This window comes from Anolis sagrei, chromosome Y (assembly GCF_037176765.1).
Source record: "Anolis sagrei isolate rAnoSag1 chromosome Y, rAnoSag1.mat, whole genome shotgun sequence".
In the NCBI taxonomy this organism is placed as follows: Eukaryota; Metazoa; Chordata; class Lepidosauria; order Squamata; family Dactyloidae; genus Anolis; species Anolis sagrei.
Genome location: NC_090035.1, coordinates 45616419 through 45636807, shown reverse-complemented (window position 1 = coordinate 45636807; position 20389 = coordinate 45616419). Strand labels below are relative to the sequence as shown.

The following is a 20389-nucleotide window of genomic DNA, read 5'->3' as shown; positions in this document are numbered from 1 at the left end:
GCAGGATATAGAGTAGGTCATGGGGGCTCTGTGTGCCAAGTTTGGTCTTTATCAGTCATTAGATGAGGGTGGCAGTGGTGTCAGTAAGTGAGTGAAGGTACTGCAAGTCCCATCATCCAAAGTCCATCTCCTTTCAAACTGCAGCAGGATGTAGAGTGGATCATGGGGGCTCTGTGTGCCAAGTGTGATTGGTCATTAGAAGAGGGTTGCAGCAGTCTTCGGAAGGGAGTGGAGGTACTTGAAATCCCATCATCCATGGTCTGTCCTCCTCCAAACTGCACCAGGACGTAGAGTGGGTAATTGCAGCTCCATGTGCCAAGTGTAGTCTTGATGAGTCATTGGCGAGGGTCTCAGTGGTCTCAGGAAGTGAGCAAAGGTACTGAAGGTCCCATCATCCATCTTCAAAGTTTTCCAAACAACACCAGGAAGTAACGTGGGTCATGAGAGGTCTATGTGCCAAGTTTGGTGTTGATCTGTCATTGGATGAGGTTTGCAGAGGTCTCAGAATGTGAGTGAAGGTACTGGAAGTTCCATCATCCATGGTCCACCCTTCTCCAAAACTGCAGCAGGATGTAGAGTGGGTCATGGGGGCTCTGTGTGCCAACTTTGGTCTTGATTGGTCATTAGATGAGTTTTGCAGCAGTCTTGGGTAGTGGAGGTACTTGAAGTCCCATCATCCATGGTCTGTCGTCCTCCAAACTGCTCCAGGATGTAGAGTGGGTCATTGAAGCTCCATGTGCCAAGTTTAGTCTTGATGAGTCATTGGCGAGGGTCTCAGTGGTCTCAGGAAGTGAGTGAAGTGACTGCAAGTCCCATCATCCATTGTTAAATTCTTCCAAACTGCACCAGGATGTAGAGTGGGTCATGCTGGGTCTCTGTGTATATTGTGGTCCTGATCCATCATCGTTGGCAGTTGTAATGGTCTTAGGAAGGGAGTGCGGGTATTGCAAGTCCCATCGTCCATGGTGCATCCTCCTTCAAACTGCACCTGGATGTAGAGTGCGTCATGGAGACTCTGTGTGCCAAGTTTGGTATTTATTGGTAATTGGATGAGGGTTGCAGTGGTATGAAGAATTAAGCAATGGTACTGCAAGTCCCATAATCCACGGTCCATCCCCGGCCAATCCACACCAGGACGTAAAGTGGGTCATGAGAGGTCTCTGTGCAAAGTTTGGTCCTGATCAGTCATTGGATGAGGTTAACAGCAGTCTCAGAATGTGAGTGGTGGTACTGCAAGTCCCATCATCCATGGTTCATACTCCTCCAAACAGCAGTAGGATGTAGAGTGGGTGATGGGGGCTATGTGCCAAGTTTCATCTGTATTGGTAGTGTTCTGACCCAGCCCCCGGCCTTTCCTTTCCTCTCTTTATCATCTCGGAATGTTGGATTTGAGGCTGGCCAAACAGAGAGCATATGCAAATTTCCTTCTATCATGCCCTGTTTCTGCCATGAACCCTCTTCTCCCCCAGGGGCTCCTATTGAAGCTGGCCAATCAGAGACCATATGCAAATAGCACCACAGCGGCAGCCAATCAGAAAGCTGCCACATACACTTTCACCCTCCACACTTCCTCTGTCAGTCGCATACAAACTTTGACTTTTATTATATACTAGCTTGGGGACCCGGCGTTGCCCGGGTTATTAGAGAAAGTGGTTAATGGCGGTTCTGTATGCCAAGTTTGGTCTTGATTGGTCATTAGAAGAGGGTTGTAGCAATCTTCGGAAGGGAGTGGAGGTACTTGAAGTGGAAAAGTGTTCTTGCCATACATCAAGGGAACCACTGACCGCATAGGGAAACTGATGAGGAAACACAACACACAAACCACTTACAAACCCACCAAGAAAATCCAACAAATGCTACATTCAGCAAAGGACAAGAGGGATCCTCTCACCTATGCAGGAGTCCACCGTGTACCATGCAGCTGTGGACAAGTCTACATAGGGACCACCAAATGCAGTGCCCAGACACGCATCAAGGAACATGAAAGGCACTGCAAACTACTCCAACCAGAGAAATCAGCCATAGCAGAGCACCTGATGAACCAACCTGGACACAGCATATTATTTGAGAACACAGAAGTGCTGGACCACTCTCACAACCACCATGTCAGACTACACAGAGAAGCCATTGAAATCCACAAGCATGTGGACAATTTCAACAGAAAGGAAGAAACCATGAAAATGAAAAAAATCTGGCTACCAGTATTAAAAAACTCAAAAATTACAACAGCAAAACAACAGAGAGGAAACAAACAGGCACATAAAACCACTCTCAACAAACGATTCCCCCCAGGCACTTCCAAGCCATTGAATGCTAATCAAGGTGATCAGCTGAAACATTCACATCTATCCCCAGCAGACAAAAGTCCTTTGTCTCACCCTGGTGATCCCACAGATATATAAACCCATTTTTCCTACTTCCAACAGACCTCACTACCTCTGAGGATGCTTGCCATAGATGCAGGCGAAAGGTCAGGAGAAAAATTGCTACCAGAACATGGCCATATAGCCCATAAAAACCTACAACAATCCAGTGATTCCGGCCATGAAAGCCTTTAACAATACGTAGAACATGGTTAGATTTTACTAGGCCAGTTCAGTTGACTTTGAATACCATTGCATCCTTAACTTACCAGGCATCAAGCCTCAAGGTGTTTGCTGCCATCTGCTTTTGCTCCAAGATGGAAACGTTCTGCAGGTGATATCGAGCTGCTTTTAGGAGGGTCTCCCCAGCCAAGGAGATCCCGAGGACCGCATTAAGAGAGTCCTGGAGCCTTGGTGAGGCCAGCGAAGCCAAATTGAGCGATAAAATATTTTAAAATAATAAATTCCCACCAAAGCGGAAGAAGTTCAGCGACCAAGGTGTTTTATTTGCGATTCAGCTGCAATCGGATGCATTGTAGGAATAGTTCCACTACAAGCATACTGCTAAAGAATTTACAAGCATATTTATAGAGAAAACACAATAAAACATTTTGAATTTCTCGCCCGCCCCTCTCCGCCCGGCTTCATGCTTATTGGTTGACAGCTCGAACAGCTGGGAGGAGGCTTGGCGGCCCGCCTTGCTCTGGGCCAATCAGCGAGTTCCTCCGCCTCTGAAGGGCCAATCAGCACACTTCTCTCACTTCTGAAGATGGACGAATCAGAAGCGAGAAGGCGGGACGACCGCGGACAATGGGGGAAATGATGGGATTATGGATTGCCAGCCAGCTGGAATGTGAGGCTTTGTTTTGGCTGGCAAGGTGCGATCTCCATAAACAAAGGCCTTCCTGTCCTTGATGGGTTTTGGTGAGGGAAACAAACAGGATCAGGGCAGGGGACCTCGGGGGGGATCAACCCTGCCCTTTGTAAATCAGTCATAATGTCGTTGTCCATGTAGATTTTCCCTCTCTTGCCAGACCAACTCAGAAACGAGAAGAGGAAATCATGAATAGCTTTTGTCCATGCTGATGAGTTAATCAAAAAGGAAGTTTTGAGGGAGGCAGAGGTTCTCCCTCGGGCACTGCAACAGTCCTTGGTCACTTCTTTGTGGGGCAAAAGTCAAAGGGAAGGTGGGAAAACGGGCGACATTTCATATATTATCATCTTATACAAGTTCATAAAGGAAAACCCCATTTCCACCCCACATCTTCATCAATTTATTAAAACAGTTGATTTTTATTAGAAAGGCATAAAATCCCATGCTCCAGGGGAAAGTTCACGGAGACGGAGGTGGCTTGCAGTCCCGATAGAAGTCAGCAGATGGGCGTTGAGTTGATTAACAACAAGATTCATCATTCGGTCCATGGGGAACCATAACTCCCTCCCAAGGGCCGGGTCTCCTGCCCGGCCCCCCTTTCCAAGTTCTCCTGGGGGCATCCACAGCAAGTCCCCGGCTGCGGGACTAGGCAGGAATGAACGGCAACGAAGAGAAATGGACTGCTGTGGCAGAGCCGACGGAGTTTGGCAATCAGCTGATTTCTGTCAAAATTTATTCTTTAAAACAAAATGATTATTTCCTGGGTGTAGGGATCCGAAATGAGAAAAGTGAGATAGCAGTTTAGTTAGGAATTGGATGTAGAAAAATATGAAATTGAAACGGGGCCGATCCGCCATTTTGAGATTTTAGCGGATACGGGGGTCCAATAGGACGGTTTCCGTATCCGCGGTTTTAACTGACGCGGATTTGTCCTCCCCAGGACGCCCAGAAGGCATCCCAGACAGGCCTGCAGTTGCCCGGAGCTCAGAAAGAAGTTTATTTCAAGTTTGGGTTAGTTGAGGCAGGGGAGGATACAAAGTATCAAGCGGAAAAGTTAAAAGTTGCAAACTTGAAGTGCCTCTATTAAGGATTAGATACAAAGTCAGGGCTGGAGGGAAAGCAACAGAGTCTGAGTGCATTCATTGTTGGAGCTGCCTGTTGGGTCACATTAAATCAGTTTCTTTCCAATATTTGCTACCAGGAACTGTGGAACTCTCCGCTGCAGTGCAGACCAATTACTGGGTGGGGGCTCCACAGGCAACAGCAACAACAATAATAATATACTTAATGTATATTCAGCCCTATCTCCGCAAGGGGACTAAGAGCAGATTACAGAACACATAAACAGCAAACATTCAATGCCATCATACAATTAACAAAGACAGACAGTACATAAACAGTGGTAAAGGCTTTCCATCTTTTTCCATTTCTGGCATCTGGAGATTGTGCTTGACTCTGGCCAGGGGGAAGGGGGGAGCGGAGTTGCTGTCACTCAATTTTCCATGGCGAGGAGCTTTGTTGTCCTTAGATGCTCTCCCAATCCAACTGCCGGCATGTCTATGAGAAGCTGCCAAAGTGGCACCTACTTATCTACTCACATTGATGTTTTTGAACTGCTAGGTGAGCAGAAGCTGGGCTGACGGTTGGTAGCTCACCCCAATCATAGTTTGAACTGTAGACTTTTCAATTGGCAAGATTTTCTGCAGCTGGTGGTTTAACCCACTGTGCTAAAACCCAACCAAACCCAGAAACTCGGCTGTTGTAGGTTTTTCCGGGCTATATGGCCATGTTCTGGAGGCAACGGAAAAACCTACAACAACCCAGTGATTCCGGCCATGAAAGCCTTCGACAAACCCCAGAAACTATTCACTGCAACACCTTGATATTTTTCTTGCTTACCTGCTCCAAGCGATGAGCAGAGATGCCTTTTAGAGGTTGCAGTGCCTTCATATACCTTCACTTGCATCTTAGCAGCCAAATGGTTGAAAAGTCCTTTTTTAAAATGGAAATCTGCGATCAAGCTACAAGAAAAAAAATACTTGGGTTGCAGCTGTGCGCTTGTTCCTTTTAACAAGTGGCCGGAGCTGGAAAAGAGCAGCCAAAATGACCAGGAGATCAGGAACTTGTTTTTATTAGGAAAGGCTCCACACTTTGGGATTTCTTAAGTGGGGATTTAAAAATAAGACACTGAAGAAGTGCAGAAAATAATGCAACATTTGGAGGAAATTACTAGGAAGCATTTCGATATCTTTTTGCCTTTTTTGTTGCAAGTCTGGGACCCTTCTCTCTAGTTGTAGTGGCTAAAGGATTCTTGGAATTGTAGTCTATTAAAGGAACTATTCCAGGACTCTGACGTAAATCTATGTTTGCTTGCTATGTGTGAGTACACCTTCACCTTTGCAATAATAATAATAATTATTTATTTATTTATTTATTTATTTATACCCCACTCCATCTCCCACAGGGGGACTCAGTGTGGCTTACATGAGGCTGCACCCATCAGCACAGTACATACATTACAATAGAAACACAAACAATACCAGAAAATAAAATGCAGGCATTGATAAAATCATGTGACACGATCTTTGTTCCTGGGTTGGTAAATGCCATTTCCTAATTGGTTCTGTCATAAAAACATGAGAAAATTTTATTAAACTGCAAAACTTCGTCTTTGCGGGAGGGACATTGTCCTGCAGCACATTTTGCTCTCGTTTTTCAATGAATCTCTCATCATCGAGTCTCAATCAAGTCAACATAGTTTGTGCCAGAAAAATAAAGTTTCTGAGCCGGATAAAGTAAGGAGCACACAATTAAACAGGGAAAAACACTTTCAGACCAGGAACAAGATTTGTTTGGGTTCCCCCCCCCCCAATTTTTTTTTTGTTACATAATGTCATTATCCAATTTAAAGCAGATAATCTGGATCCAGAAACTGGATTGTATGGTAGTGTGGATGGTTGCTCTGTTTGGCAAGAACGTTCCCAATTCATCCTTTTCCAACTTTTAAGTGCCTCAGTTTTCCAACTTTGATAGTGCCTCAGTTTCTCCAGGTGGGATTGCAGTGGGCCTGTTCTGCTGGCACTGACCCCTTTTGTCCTTCTTTGGCAGCTTGACTCTGACAACACGGGCTTCATTGGTGTGGAGACCTTCGCCAACCTGGTGCACAGCCATGAACTGGACCTGGACCCGGCAAGCTGGAGATGCTGGTGGCGCTGGCCCAGAGCAATGACGAGGGACAGATCTGCTACCAAGAGCTGGTAGACCTGGTCAGTGGCGTGAGTACCAGCAGCCACTTCATGGCCCCACACCGCTGTGTATTTGGACCACAGCCTCAGCTGCTTTTGCTAGGGCCTGGGGGGATGGATGCTTTAAAAAAGTAATGTCTGACTTGCTTTAAACAAAATCATAATCCAGTGTCAGTGGTTTGAGTATTGGGCGATGACTCTGGAGATGAGGATTTGATTTCCTTGTTCAGCAGCCACTGAAACGCCTTGGGTGCATTACACTTTCTCAGCCTCAGAAAACCCCTTGATAGAGTTGACATAATCAAGCTGTTTTCCATCTATGGAAAACATATTGAAGGCAAACAGTAGCAAATAACAATGTGGATCTTTGTTAAAAGGGTGGCCTCTTTTTATTTTATACTTTGCCTTTTCAAGTCCTGAGTTATGAAACTTGGGCCTCATCCTCATTGCCATATTACCCAGTTCCCAAATCCAGATTTTACCCACTTTGAACTGAGATTTATTTATTTATTATTGACTGCCCTTCTCAACCCCATAAAGAACTCAAGGCAGCTTACATGTATAGGCAACAATTAGATGCAAAAAACACGCACATACATAATTTATTTATTTATTTATTATTTGAACTTATATGCTGCCACTCCCCTGGGGCTTGGAGTGGCTTACAAGAATAGCTAAAATCTAACAAAATTTTAAAGCAATTTAAAACAATTTAAAAACAGCAATATTAAACAGGCTCTGCGTCTGGTTGCTGTTAGACGCAAGGCCTTGACACTGGGGACTTCCAATAGATCTTGGTCCTCAGAACGGAGGGATCTCGGGTTGGTAGGGGGTGAGGTGGTCCCTCAGATACATTGGCCCCAGACCATGCAAGGCCTTAAAGGTGAGTACCATCACTTTGAAAGTGATTCGGTGCTCAATTGGTAACCAATGCATTTTGTACCAACTTGAGCTTCCGGATCACCGACAAAGGAAGGCCAATGTAGAGGGCGTTACAGTAGTCCAGTCTTGAGATGACCGTGGCCTGGATCACCGTAGCTAGGTCGTCCCTGGACAGGTAGGGGGCCAGCCGTCTAGCCTACCGCAGATGAAAGAAGACGGTTCTGCTAACGGCGGAGACCTGGGCCTCCATCATCAGCAGAGGGTCCGAAAGGACTCCCAGACTCTTTACCAATGATGACGGGCATAGTGCCTCGCCATCCAGGGTAGGCAGCTGTATGTCCCCACTGCCCAGTCGACCCAACCATAGGATCTCCGTCTTTGCTGGATTCACCCTCAACCTGCTGGCACGCAGTCATCCAGTAATGGCCTCGAGGCATTGATGGAAACAATCGGATACAGAGTCCAGTCGGCCTTCTATCTTCAGCACCAGCTGAGTGTCATCGGCATACTGATAACACTCAAGCCCAAAACCTCGAACCAGCTGAGCAAGTGGTCGCATATAGATGTTAAATAACAGAGGGGAGAGAATGGCCCCCTGAGGAACCCCACAAGATAGAGGGGACCTCTCAGAGACCAGGCCTCCCCTCTCCACTCGCTGTCCACGGTTGTGAAGAAAGGAGGACAGCCAGTTTAAAGCTGTCCCCCTGACTCCAGCAACAGCAAGGCGGTGGGTCAAAAGATTGTGGTCGACTGTGTCAAATGCTGCTGTGAGATCCAATAACACAAGCAGCCCTGACCCGCCCTGGACAAGCTGGGATCAAAGTTGATCCGTGATGGAGACCAGCACAGTCTCTGTCCCATGCCCCACACGGAAGCCGGACTGGAAGTGATCTAGTCTGGCTGTGTTGTCTAGGAATTGCTGCAACTGCTCCGCTGCTGCCCTTCCAATCACCTTGCCCAGGAACGAGAGATTCGAAACTGGGTGGTAACTGGAGGGAACCAAACAATCTAAGTCTGGTTTCTTCAGCAGGGGAGAGACCACCGCCTCTTTTAAACCCTCTGGAAAAACTCCTTGCTCAAGGGAGCTGTTTATAATCTTCAACATAGGGTCGTGTAATCCCTCCAAGCAGGATTTCGCCAACCAAGAGGGACACGGATTGAGGGAGCAAGTGGTAGGTCTAGCTGAAGCTATGAGCCTATTGACAGTCCCTGCGTCCAGCGGGATGAACCGGTCGAGGATGGGCCCAGCAAGTGGCCACGGAGTCTCAAGTTCTCTCACTGTATCAATTGTGGTGCGGAGGTCCCGGCAAAGTAGCGAGATCTTGTCTGCAAAATAGCTCTGAAAAACCTCGGCTGAAGGGGCCTGATCACCACTTTTTGGGACAGTAGGAACCATAGTTAGGAATGGTAGGAACCATCCGTTGGGGATCCCTCCCCCCCAGCACCAACTGTCACTCTGGGCCAGAGCGAAGAGAGGGGAGGCCAGGGGACAGCACCATCTTGTCTCCTGCATTTGCCATCCGTTGGGGACCCCTCCCCCCAGCACCAACTGTCACTCTGAGCCAGAGCGAAGAGAGGGGAGGCCAGGGGACAGCACCATCTTGTCTCCTGCATTTGCCATCCATTGGGGCTCCCTCCCCCCAACACCAACTGCCGCTCTGGGCCAGAGTGAAGAAAGAGGGCCAGGGGACAGTTCCACCTTGTCTCCTGTGCTATTCTAATAATATGTTATAATATATTGTATATACATATAATATTTATGATATCGTAATGTAATGCAATATAATACTAGTAATTGTTTTCAAATGCATAATGATTTTGTATTCTGTATATTTAAACTGTTGTAAACCGCTCTGAGTCACCTAAGGTCTGAGAAGAGCGGTATACAAATAAAGTAAATAAATAAATAAATAAATAGTTAGAGATCGAATTATTTTGAACAATTTTGCCAGGCGTGAGCTAGCAGACGCTATCAAAGAAGCAGAATATACTCACTTTGCCTCGGTGATAGCATGCTCATAGGACTCCCTAATTGTCTCATAAGCTGATCTCGATGCTCCGTCACGGAGTTCTCACCACACGCCCTCTAGCTATCTCTTTTACCGCTTCATCAGTCGAAGTTCCTCGGTGAACCAAGTAGACCGATTTCAGCAGGGTCTGAGAGGGCATCTAGGGACGATCTCATCGAGTGCATTGGATAGCCTGATGTTCCATGTATCCACCTGCACATCAATCAAGTCGCTGGCAGGCTCCAGATCCCTCAGAGCATTCCGGAACCTACTGGGTTCCATAAGTCTCCTTGGGTGAGCCCAAATTGGCTCGGCGCCCTTGCAGTGTGGGTAGGCATGCTCCAACCGGACTCTCAGAGTGCAGTGATCCGACCATGGAACCTCTATCGTGGAGGCTGGGTCACTTGAATTCCTTGAATAATAAAAACATAAACATTAAAACAATCATTAAAACATAACAAAATCTTTAAAACCAATTATTTAAAATTCTGCAATTCAATATCATAGTCTCTGGCCATTCCAATTTGTCATTGCACTGTTTCATCTTTCTTACTTCACTGATAGATTACTCACTGATTGCTTGGTCAAACAACCATGTTTTTAACAGTTTCCTAAAGGTCAGGAGGGAGGGGAGCTGATCTAATTTCACTCAGGAGCCAAGGGGCCACCACTGAGAAGGCCCTGTCTCTTGTCCCCACCAGTTGCACTTGCAAAGGATTGAGAGCAGGGCCTCCCCAGAAGATCTTAGTCTCCTTGCCAGCACATAGAGGGAGATACGTTTGGACAGGTAAACTGGGAGCCAAGGGGCCACCACTGTGAAGGCCCTGTCTCTTGTCCCCACCAGTCGCACTTGCAAAGGATTGAGAGCAGGGCCTTCCCAGAAGATCTTAGTCTCCTTGCCAGCATATAGAGGGAGATACGTTTGGACAGGTAAACTGGGCTGGAACCGTTTTATGAGCTAAAGCCCGCACTTTGGGTTGTGTTTCATAGCAGACTGGCAGTGTATGGCAGTGTAGATCCAGCCAGACTTTGTAAACCTGGGCCATTGGCTGCTTTTCAGCCTGTCCTGCTTTGCAGGGCTGTCATGAAAGTAAAAGAGCAAAAAAAGTGGCCTTGATGCCATTGGAGAAAAAAGCAGGATAAAAAGAGAGGGGAAAGTCATGAAATCATGTAATTGCATAGAAACCATGGTCTCCAGAAGTTGGATCTGGAGAGAGAGCCCAGGAAAACAGTTTTAAGGGATAATGTAAGACAGGCATGTCCAAAGTCCAATTGTTGGCCTTGTCCACAATTGTGGGCTTTGTTAAAATTTCTATTGTTGCGGCACATATTTTACCCGAGATCATTTTAGAGCACAATCAAGCAGGAAGGAGACGGAGACTGCAATTTGATTCCAGGCAAATTTACTATCAAGTTGATAGGACGCTCAGAACAAGATATGAAGCGTACCTAAAAGTCAGTCAAGTTACAATATTTATAGCAGAAGTCCACTGGTCTAGACATGCGTAGAACTGTCTTGACATTTACACAGATACAATCATTAACAGAGGCCTTATGCAATACCTTTTCCCATACATCACGATGACGTGTTATATTGACGTACTTCTAATTGTTTTAAATTCTAATTATTCCCATATTCATAATCCTTTTAGAATATATCTGAAGTTGCCTGCTATTTACCTCACTGAACCACCAGATGCCGCTTTCTGACCTTTTAGGTGTTCCAATTACTTACGCAGGTGTTTCTTGTCTGACTGCCAAAAACATTCCCTTTGAAGGCAAATATCTCACTTACTATTGTTTCCCAAATGTCATATCCCAGTTAATATTTAACTTCCTTGAGCCTAACCCATGAAGCTAAGTCAACCATTTACTTTCATCTTTTGGAATACTTCATTTCTCTCTACTAAACCTCCCCTTTCCTCAAAACTCTCTCTCGCCAATATTTCAAGGTATGCTTTTCCTATATTCATTTTAAATACATTTTTATAATCATTCTTCCGCTTGCTGCCACACTATTGGCCCCCAGCCTCTGTCATAAAATCAATAACATTCGGCCCACCAGTACTGTTGACCACAGTATAAAATACATGTGTACAAAAAAGCTATTTTATATTTCATTAGAAGATGGCTCTCAAGATTACTAAAATCTCAACTAATCTGTTTCATACAAATATCTGTTGTTTTCAGCATGATCCCGGTCTGTGTCTCTCTGTATGCTTTTATGCTTTTATGCTCCCACTCCACATGATGCTTTAGTATTAACTCTACCAGTATGTCCAAGGATTGGATTGAAATCCATGAGAGCGCATGCTGAAATGAATGAGTCTCAGAGGTGGTGCTTGGCTCCTATTCCTCCTGTTTTAAAATACAGCTCAGAAATTCACACACACAGGTGCGTGTTTCTGTGTATGTGTATATACATATGCACATGCACTTACACAGATAAATTATAGATGATATTATTTATATACTGCTTTTTCCTCTCTTAAAAGAGATGTACAAGGTTTAGATCTATTTGTCTTCAGTGTGAAGAACAGAAAAGTATGCCATTTGCAATACAGATAGATAGATACGTTTTATTGATTGGCCTATTGGCCGTATCAAAACATTTAACACATAACACAATTAACACATAGTCATACATAGTCATACATACAACATACAACCCTTGGTATAAAAGGAGTTAAAATAAACAAGCTGTCAACAGGATCTCGTTCAGATCAAATGTCTGCGTCACCTCCACAGTTTACCCCAATTGATTCTAAATGTGCAATTCTCAGCTGTGTTGCTTTGAATAGAAAAAGGGCTGTTTTGTGTGTTATTTTTGGGTTCTGTCCGGCCAACAAAAATGAGGTTTTAATATATGGGTCCCAGTGTGTTTTTTGAATAATGTATGGTCCAAGGCAATGGTCTCTCTCTTTCTTATACAGCTCACAGTTGAACAATTTTTATTTATCGTGTCATCAGCAACCATTGTATTACAATTCTAACAGAGCAAAACAAACACAGAGATTAAAAAGAAAAGGAAAAAGAAGAAAGAAAAAAAAAACCATACAGATTTTGCAAATTTGGTATTTGGTTAAATGTCCTTTGACCAGTATCTGGCCACTTGGAGTGCCTCTGGGGTTGCCGCAAGAAGGTCCTCCATCGTGCATGTGGCAGGGCTCAGGGTGCATTGCAGCAGGTGGTCAGTGGTTTGTTCTTCTCCGCACTCGCATGCCGAGGATTCCACCCTGTAGCCCCATTTCTTAAGATTGGCTCTGCATCTCGTGGTGCCAGAGCGCAATCTGTTCAGCGCCTTCCAAGTCGCCCAGTCTTCTGAGTGCCCAGGGGGGAGTCTCTCATCTGGTATCACCCATGAATTGAGGTGCTGGGTTTGAGCCTGCCACTTTTGGACTCTCGCTTGCTGGGGTGTTCCAGCGAGTGTCTCTGTAGATCTAAGAAAACTATGTCTTGATTTAAGTCGTTGACGTGCTGGCTGATACCCAAACAGGGGATGAGCTGGAGATGTCTCTGCCCTGGTCCTTTCACTATTGGCTGCTACTTCCCGGCGGATGTCAGGTGGTGCAATACCGGCTAAGCAGTGTAATTTCTCCAGTGGTGTGGGTCGCAGACACCCTGTGATAATGCGGCATGTCTCGTTAAGAGCCACATCTACTGTTTTAGTGTGGTGAGATGTGTTCCACACTGGGCATGCATACTCAGCAGCAGAGTAGCATAGCGCAAGGGCAGATGTCTTCACTGTATCTGGTTGTGATCCCCAGGTTGTGCCAGTCAGCTTTCGTATGATGTTGTTTCTAGCGCCCACTTTTTGTTTGATGTTCAGGCAGTGCTTCTTGTAGGTCAGGGCACGGTCCAAAGTGACTCCCAGGTATTTGGGTGTGCTGCAATGCTCCAGTGGGATTCCTTCCCAGGTAATCCTCAGAGCTCGGGATGCTTGTCTGTTCTTAAGGTGAAAGGCGCATGTCTGTGTTTTAGATGGATTGGGGATCAGATGGTTTTCCCTGTAATAGGCAGTAAGAGCGCCTAGAGCTTCGGAGAGCTTCTGTTCTACCATCTCAAAGCTCCCTGCTTGAGCAGTAATGGCACGATCATCAGCATAGATGAAACTCTCTGTCCCTTCTGGCAGTGGCTGGTCATTTGTGTAGATGTTGAACATGGATGGAGCAAGCACGCTCCCCTGAGGCAGGCCATTCTTCTGTTTCCGCCATCTGCTTCTCTGGCCCTGGAACTCAACAAAAAAGCTCCTGTTTTGTAGTAGGTTTCCTATGAGGCGGGTGAGGTGGTAGTCCTTTGTGATATTATACATTTTTCTCAGGAGGAGGCGGTGGTTCACAGTATCATAGGCTGCTGACAAGTCTATGAAGACAGCTCCTGTGATCTGCTGCCTTTCAAAGCCATCTTCTATGTGCTGAGTCAGGTTCAGCACTTGCGATGTGCAGCTTTTGCCTTTTCTGAAGCCAGCTTACTGTGGGATCAAACAGGGGTCTATATTTTCCATAATTCTATGCAAAATAAGTCTCTCCAGAACTTTGTAGAGGTGGCACAACAGGGAGATTGGTCTGTAGCTTTTTGGGTCATTACGGTCTTTGCCTGGCTTCAAGATGGCGATGACTCTTGCTTTCCTCCAGATTTTGGGGATCTGACAGGATGCAGTGCAGTTGTTCATCAGCTCCAGCAGCCAGCGCCTTGCTTTTGGACCAAAGTTCTTGATTTGTTCCATCCGTAGATCATCCAAGCCAGCTGCTTTGCCATTCTTACATTTGTTGAGAGCCATGTCCAATTCAGTAGATGTAAAAGGTTCATGGAGGTTATTGTTCTCAATCTCTGGTTGTCTGGCTATTGGTTTCTTTCCTACTTTGGTGGCAAGGTTGGGTTTCCCATTCTTCAAGAGTTGGTGTGCTATCTGATCTGCCTTTATGTTGGCATGGGTATTAGTTTGTGAGGGATCGTTGCTCAGCCGTCTCAGCAGCCTCCACGCCTTCTGGCTGCTCCTGCCCATGTCGACCTCTGTGATCAGCTTGATCCACTGATCTTTCTTGGCTTCAGAGATGGAGGACACAATGCTCTGCGCTGCCTGAAGAGTCTGCTCACTAAATGGGTCTTCATTGTGGAGCCTGTAATAGTTTTCCAACAAGGCAGCTGTTTCAGGAGTAATGCCCTGGAGGTAGTGGGTTCTGCAGCCTCTCGGTATAGAGGCCCGTGAGCAGGTTTTCACTATTTCAATAAAATGTTCATATTCCTCAGGGATTGGTGCGACTGATGTGATCATGTCGTCTAACATGTCTGAGAATTTAGTCCAATCTGCCTTTCTGAAGTTGTATCTTCGTTTAAATCGAACTTCCTGAGGCCTTATTGTTGGGAACAGTTGGCATATTATTGGTCGGTGCTGTGTGTTTGGGATTGGTGGTCCCACTGATTTGGTGCATTGCTGTACGATGCTGTCGCTCACAAATAAGAGGTCTGGGTTATAACCTCGGTGCCATCTCCCGCTGTTGTAGGATGGTGGGAGCTTGCTATCATGGATGAGTGATAGTTTGTGCAGTTCAGACCAGGACAGGACAGCCTCTCCATTTCTGTCCTCTTGGGCATAGCCCCATACATGGCTATGGCTGTTGAAGTCACCAATTACTACCGCCCTTTGGTGCCTGTCAAAGTTCTCGGGGGAGGAGAAGCAGAAATCTTCATTTGGGGGCTTGTACACAGAGGTGATGGTGATGTTATTAAGCTCTACTGTTAGAACCTCGATATTGTTTTCTTCAGTGTTGTGGGCACTGCTGACTTGGAGGCCTGGTTTGATGAAGATGGCGCTTCCATACTGCGCATGTGGTCTTTCTGCTGCTAAGACCATTCCTGGAACTTTGGGTCGTTTCTGTTGTTCATCCCTGTGTGTTTCTTGGACACACAGCACATCGCATTTCTTATCTCGGCACAGTTCATAGAGCAGTAGCTCTTTGGCAGCTGACATGCCTTCGATATTGATTGAGATTATTGTCATGGTTGGTCCTGAAAAGGACCGTTGGTTGTTTTGCTTGCTTGCTTGCATGCTGGTCGCTTCTGTGGCGAGAGAATCTGCCGTCTATGAAGACGTTGCCCAGGGGACGCCCGGATGTCTTGCAATCCTGCGAGGAGGCTTCTCTCATGTCCCCCAGTTGAACAATACATGCGTGATATCCTCCACCTCTGGTGCTCCACAAATACAAAATCGTTCGTTGTATGGGACTTGATTAAACCTTCCGTGCTTGTCCATTGTATCCAGCTGTTCAAAACGAGCTCTGGTAAATACCCTCCTAAGGTGTTTAGGCATTTCTGTTTTTAGATATCGAGCTGTTTGGAAGGTATGTTTAAAGCGGCCTAACCATTTCAGTGAGCCAGCTTTACTGAGGGTAGCGATGCAATACAAATTTCATAAAATAGTTCATTTGCATTTAATGTTAATGGTTTAAAAAAATCTTGGGCTGTATGGTTGGCCCCACACATTTACACCTCACCAAATCTGGCCCTCTTTGCAAAAAGTTGGGACAGCCCTGATGTAAGGAATAGTTTCTCTGCCTTTTCCTTCGACTTTGTTTTGCTGAAGCCCTTGTTTGCAAAAGCATTAAGCCTTCCCCAGCAATTCAGCAAGGAATACTTAATGCTCAATAATATCTCTCTAGTTGGCTCAAGTTATGTGCTAAAAGCATCCTGGGCAGGAAGAGGCATTGACATCACGCATGTGTGCTTTGCAAGCCCATTCCCCAAATCAGTGGCCCTTTCCCTTTCCCCTTAAAGGCCTTGTCCTTGCCTTTCATGCCTCCGTGGAGGAGGGTAAATCACCTGTGGAAAGTCTCTCTCTGACTCTACCATGACAACCCATAACTATGGTATGAGTTTATTTTAATGCTTAGACCACAGGCATTTCTCATACAGGACAAACCAATATATACACATAAAAATGTGAAAATATGTATGTGACTACTGCGTCCACTTACATTAGTAAGTGGGTGCCCTACTTACCTGTGGGTCCCCCAGTGTTTTGGCCTACAGCTCCCAGAAATGTCAGCCAGTTTACCATCTCTTAGGATTTCTGGAAGTTAAAGGCCAAAACATCTGGGGACCCACAGGTTGAAAACCACTGACTTCCACAGACAAGCTCCTGCCTCCACAACCAGTTATAGCTCCCATCCCTCAGGAGACACCAAAGGCCCTCCCTCCAATGACATTGCAGTTTATAGTGAGTGTCATGAACAGGTACAAGAGCCCTGCCAATGTCCTCCACAGCCACCATACTGCCCACTACCCAAATAAAGGCTTTCATTTGGGAAAATTTCATCAAAGATTTTATGTGTTTCCTCCACCACAGATATCCCGGTGTTTCTTACTCCTTCCATTGGTATGGAATTTGCATGACCCCACCCACTGCCTCTTCTTTAACCCTTTCCTGTTCTTTTCTATGCCACACAGTACAGGAATTGATCAGAAACTGAAGATACTAAAGAGGTTTGGGGAGAATTCACCATGATTTATAGGAGTTGTATATACTGGGATGTATAGTTCACCTGCAATCTAAGAATTGCACTCTGAACTCCACCAACAATGGACCTGAACTAACTTGGCACACAGAGCCACCAATGATGCATTTAGAGCATACTTGTCCAACATAACAAACTTTAGGTACTGATGGCTTTTGTCGGGGTTAACCTGGCATGATGTGAGTTGAAATTCACCCACAACCTTATGCATTGTGTACAATTTTTAAAAATGACTTTTTCAAAGAAGCCGAGCAATACCAGGTACCCAGCTAGTAAACACATAAAAACCAGATGATTATTATTAAATACAATGCGAAACACACCATTAAGAAACTACATAAACCATTAAAATGCTTCACAAACCAATGATGAGATGCACCCTTAAAATATTACATTGATTGGGGGGGGGGGGGGCGGAATCAGCCATGGCCGGGTAAAAGACGTCTTTCCCTTCAGCTCCTGTGAAAATAAAGTAAAAGCAGTGAAAAAATGGACCGAGGACTGATTGTTTTGGACTAAAAAGGAGATGAATGTGTTTAGCACACAAGAAGCAGGAAAAGAAGCCTAAAAGGTAATTTATTACCACTTAATTGCTTTGATTTATGAGCTTTGGCAGAAGCGAGGGGGAAGCCGGCAATGGCCGGCTGAAAGCGAAAGTAAATTTTTAATTACGATTGCGTGCCAAGCTGGAGAAGAAAATAGCCTGCAATTTAAGTAAACACTAAAATAATTAGAAACACTGGATTTAATGATCTTGGAAGGTAAAAGCAATGATTAGAGGTACGTTCCTCCTTTGAAGAAGGAGAGAGCTATCATCGTCAGATTAAAAGAGAACCTCCTGGTTTCAAGGGAAAAGTGCTGCTATTTGAGTGGAACATTTTTGGACTGTATTGAACGGGGAAAATTAAGTAATTAAAAAAATTGATAAAAGCGGAAGGAGCAAACCTGAAGGGAGGTTGAAGGAGAAGGAAGAAACAAAGCCAAGATATCCCAAAAAATCCTCTTTGGACACGTACAAAGCCTTCGGATAGATCTTTATCTAGATTGGAAAGGGTTCAGTCCCCCAAGGAAATGAATACTGCCAGAAAAAGTCCCCCCCCCCCATTCAAGCAGTTAAAACGGACCTCTCCCAAAACGGAGGAGGAAAAAGGGGCAACAGGAGGAAGCATTTCTACCTCTCTGCCATGTTTAACAGCAAAACCAGAAGGAAGGAGTGAGAGCAGAGAGAGGGAAGATTTGGGGAAAGAAATGGGCAGTAGCCAATTGTTAAGCAAAATAGCAGAACTGATCAAAGGGGAGAGTGAAAGACAAACAAAGGAAATGAACTTGAATATGAACTTGATGTTTGATAAAGAAAGAGAAATGAGGAAGAGCGAGATTCAGGCACTGAAGCATGAAATTCTGACCAGTAATAAAGAAATGAAAGTACAATTGGAGGCAGAAAGAAAAAGCTCAGATGAAAAATTTCAGACAATAAGAGAAGCTTTGAAAATAGCACATGGAGAAATACAAACAAATAAAGCAGAAATTTAAAAAAATAAACAGGAACAACTTGTACTTAAACAACAAATGCAACAAAATGAAAATAGGCTTTCAGATGTGGAAAGAAAGTTTGTGTATATGCAAGGCAATCAAAGAAGAAATAACGCAATAATTAAAAACTATCCAGAAGGGAATAAGAAAGAAGATCTGAAAACCGAGATTTTGAAGTGGCTGCAAAAGATCACGCTGACATTAAACTGGTCAGAATTGGATATTGAGAGAGTCCATCGCCTTCCGGCTGGAAGAAATAAGATAATTCCTAGGAATATAATAATTCGATTTCACAACTTCACAAAGAAAGAAGATCTGATGAAAATACTAAAGAAAAACCCAGATTATTTAAAGATGGGTGATTCAAAATTGGAGATATTCAATGACTACTGTCCTGAAACTAAGAACTGGAGATATTCAATGAAGCCTATTGCAACCCAGTTAATGAAGGCTGGAATTTTGTACACTTGGGGATATTCTATCTTTCACAAATTTCAATAGAAAGGCAAGAGATACAGAATAGACTCATTGGAACAAGGACATCAACTACTGGAGGAGCTCGGTATAGTAAGAAGATAAGAGAGAGATCGAAAGGAAGAGGAGGAGAAGGATTCAGAGGCAGGAGAAATGGAGGAATTAATTGGCGCCATTGGAGGAGTCGGGATGTAAAAAGAAATTAAAGTACTGCAATCAAACTTATTATTGATTTTAAAATGAACACTCGGGGGGAGGGAGACTCTGGGCCACAGGATGACTTCACCCCCCCCCCCCCCAATTGGGAAGGCCGGGGGCCACAATTGGGACGAGGAGTCCTGAAGAATGGAAGGGGAGGAAGGGGGGAATGAGGCAAGGGGGAACCAGGGGGAGGGGGGAATGGTGGGGAAGGGTAGGGGAGGGTAAGGGACAAGGGTTCACATTGGTTCAAGCCACAAAAAAGCTTTTAAAGGGAAATGGAAATGATGTCCCATAAATTAAGAATTTCAACACTTAACACGAGAGGGTTGGGGACGGTAATTAAAAGAAGGCGGATCGAAGCCCTACTGAAGAAGGACGCGGCAGATGCTATCTTTCTACAGGAAACGCATCAGAATAAACCGGGCTCAAATGAACTAAAGTTGAGTTAGATAAGGAACTACGAAAAATCTTTTGGGTCATCAAAGTCAAGAGGGGTAGCTATAATAATTGCAAAGAAATGTAATTTTGTTATAAATAAGGTATTGAAAGATGAGGAGAGAAGATTCTTAATAATATATGGCGAAATAGGGGAAGAAAAATGTGTACTAGTTAATGTATATGCACCAAATGTAAAACAGCAAGAGTTTTATGAAAAAGTGTTAGAGCAAATAGAGAATTACCACCAACAAAATGTAATATTCGGAGGAGATTGTAATTGTTATATGGATCCAAAGAAGGATAAAACTACGTTAGTATCAAAATCTAGAAATAATGAAATAACAGATTTAAGTAGAGTAATGAATAAATGGCAATTAAAGGATGTGTGGAGATTGGTAAAAGGGAATGAAAACAGATATACATATTACTCATCGGTGCATAAGGTGTATACAAGAATAGACTACATTTTCATCTCCAAAAATTTGTTAAATAAAGTGTTAAATGCTGATATTGGAATAATTAAGATCTCGGACCATGCTCTGGTATCAACTGAGATTGTGTTGAAATGTGATTATGACAAAATGAAGAGGTGGAGGTTAAATACAAAAATAGTGAATTATAAAGAGATAGTAGATAGAGTGCAAGCAGAATGGCAAGAAACTTAGGGCTTTAATGAAAAGGGAGTGACAAAAGGAGTTCTATGGGACACTATGAAAGCAGTGACTAGAGGGTTATGCATAAAAGAGACAATTAATCTTTAAAAAAGGCAAGAAGGAAAAAAAAGGAACTTAGAAAGAGAAATAGAAGAGATTGAAAAAACATACGTAATAAAGAGAGATACACGAATTTATGCAAG

The 20389-nt window shown here is 44.5% G+C and overlaps 1 protein-coding gene and 1 pseudogene across 1 annotated transcript in view; one reads left to right on the top strand and one right to left on the bottom strand.

Annotated features, from left to right (window-relative positions):
* The window catches only part of LOC132781813 (uncharacterized), a 341517-nt gene that overhangs the window by 208691 nt on the left and 112437 nt on the right, over positions 1-20389 (bottom strand). The gene's annotated exons all lie outside the window — the stretch shown is intronic.
* LOC137095175 (rhomboid-related protein 1-like) overlaps positions 6355-20389 on the top strand; it is a 71177-nt pseudogene continuing 57142 nt past the window's right edge.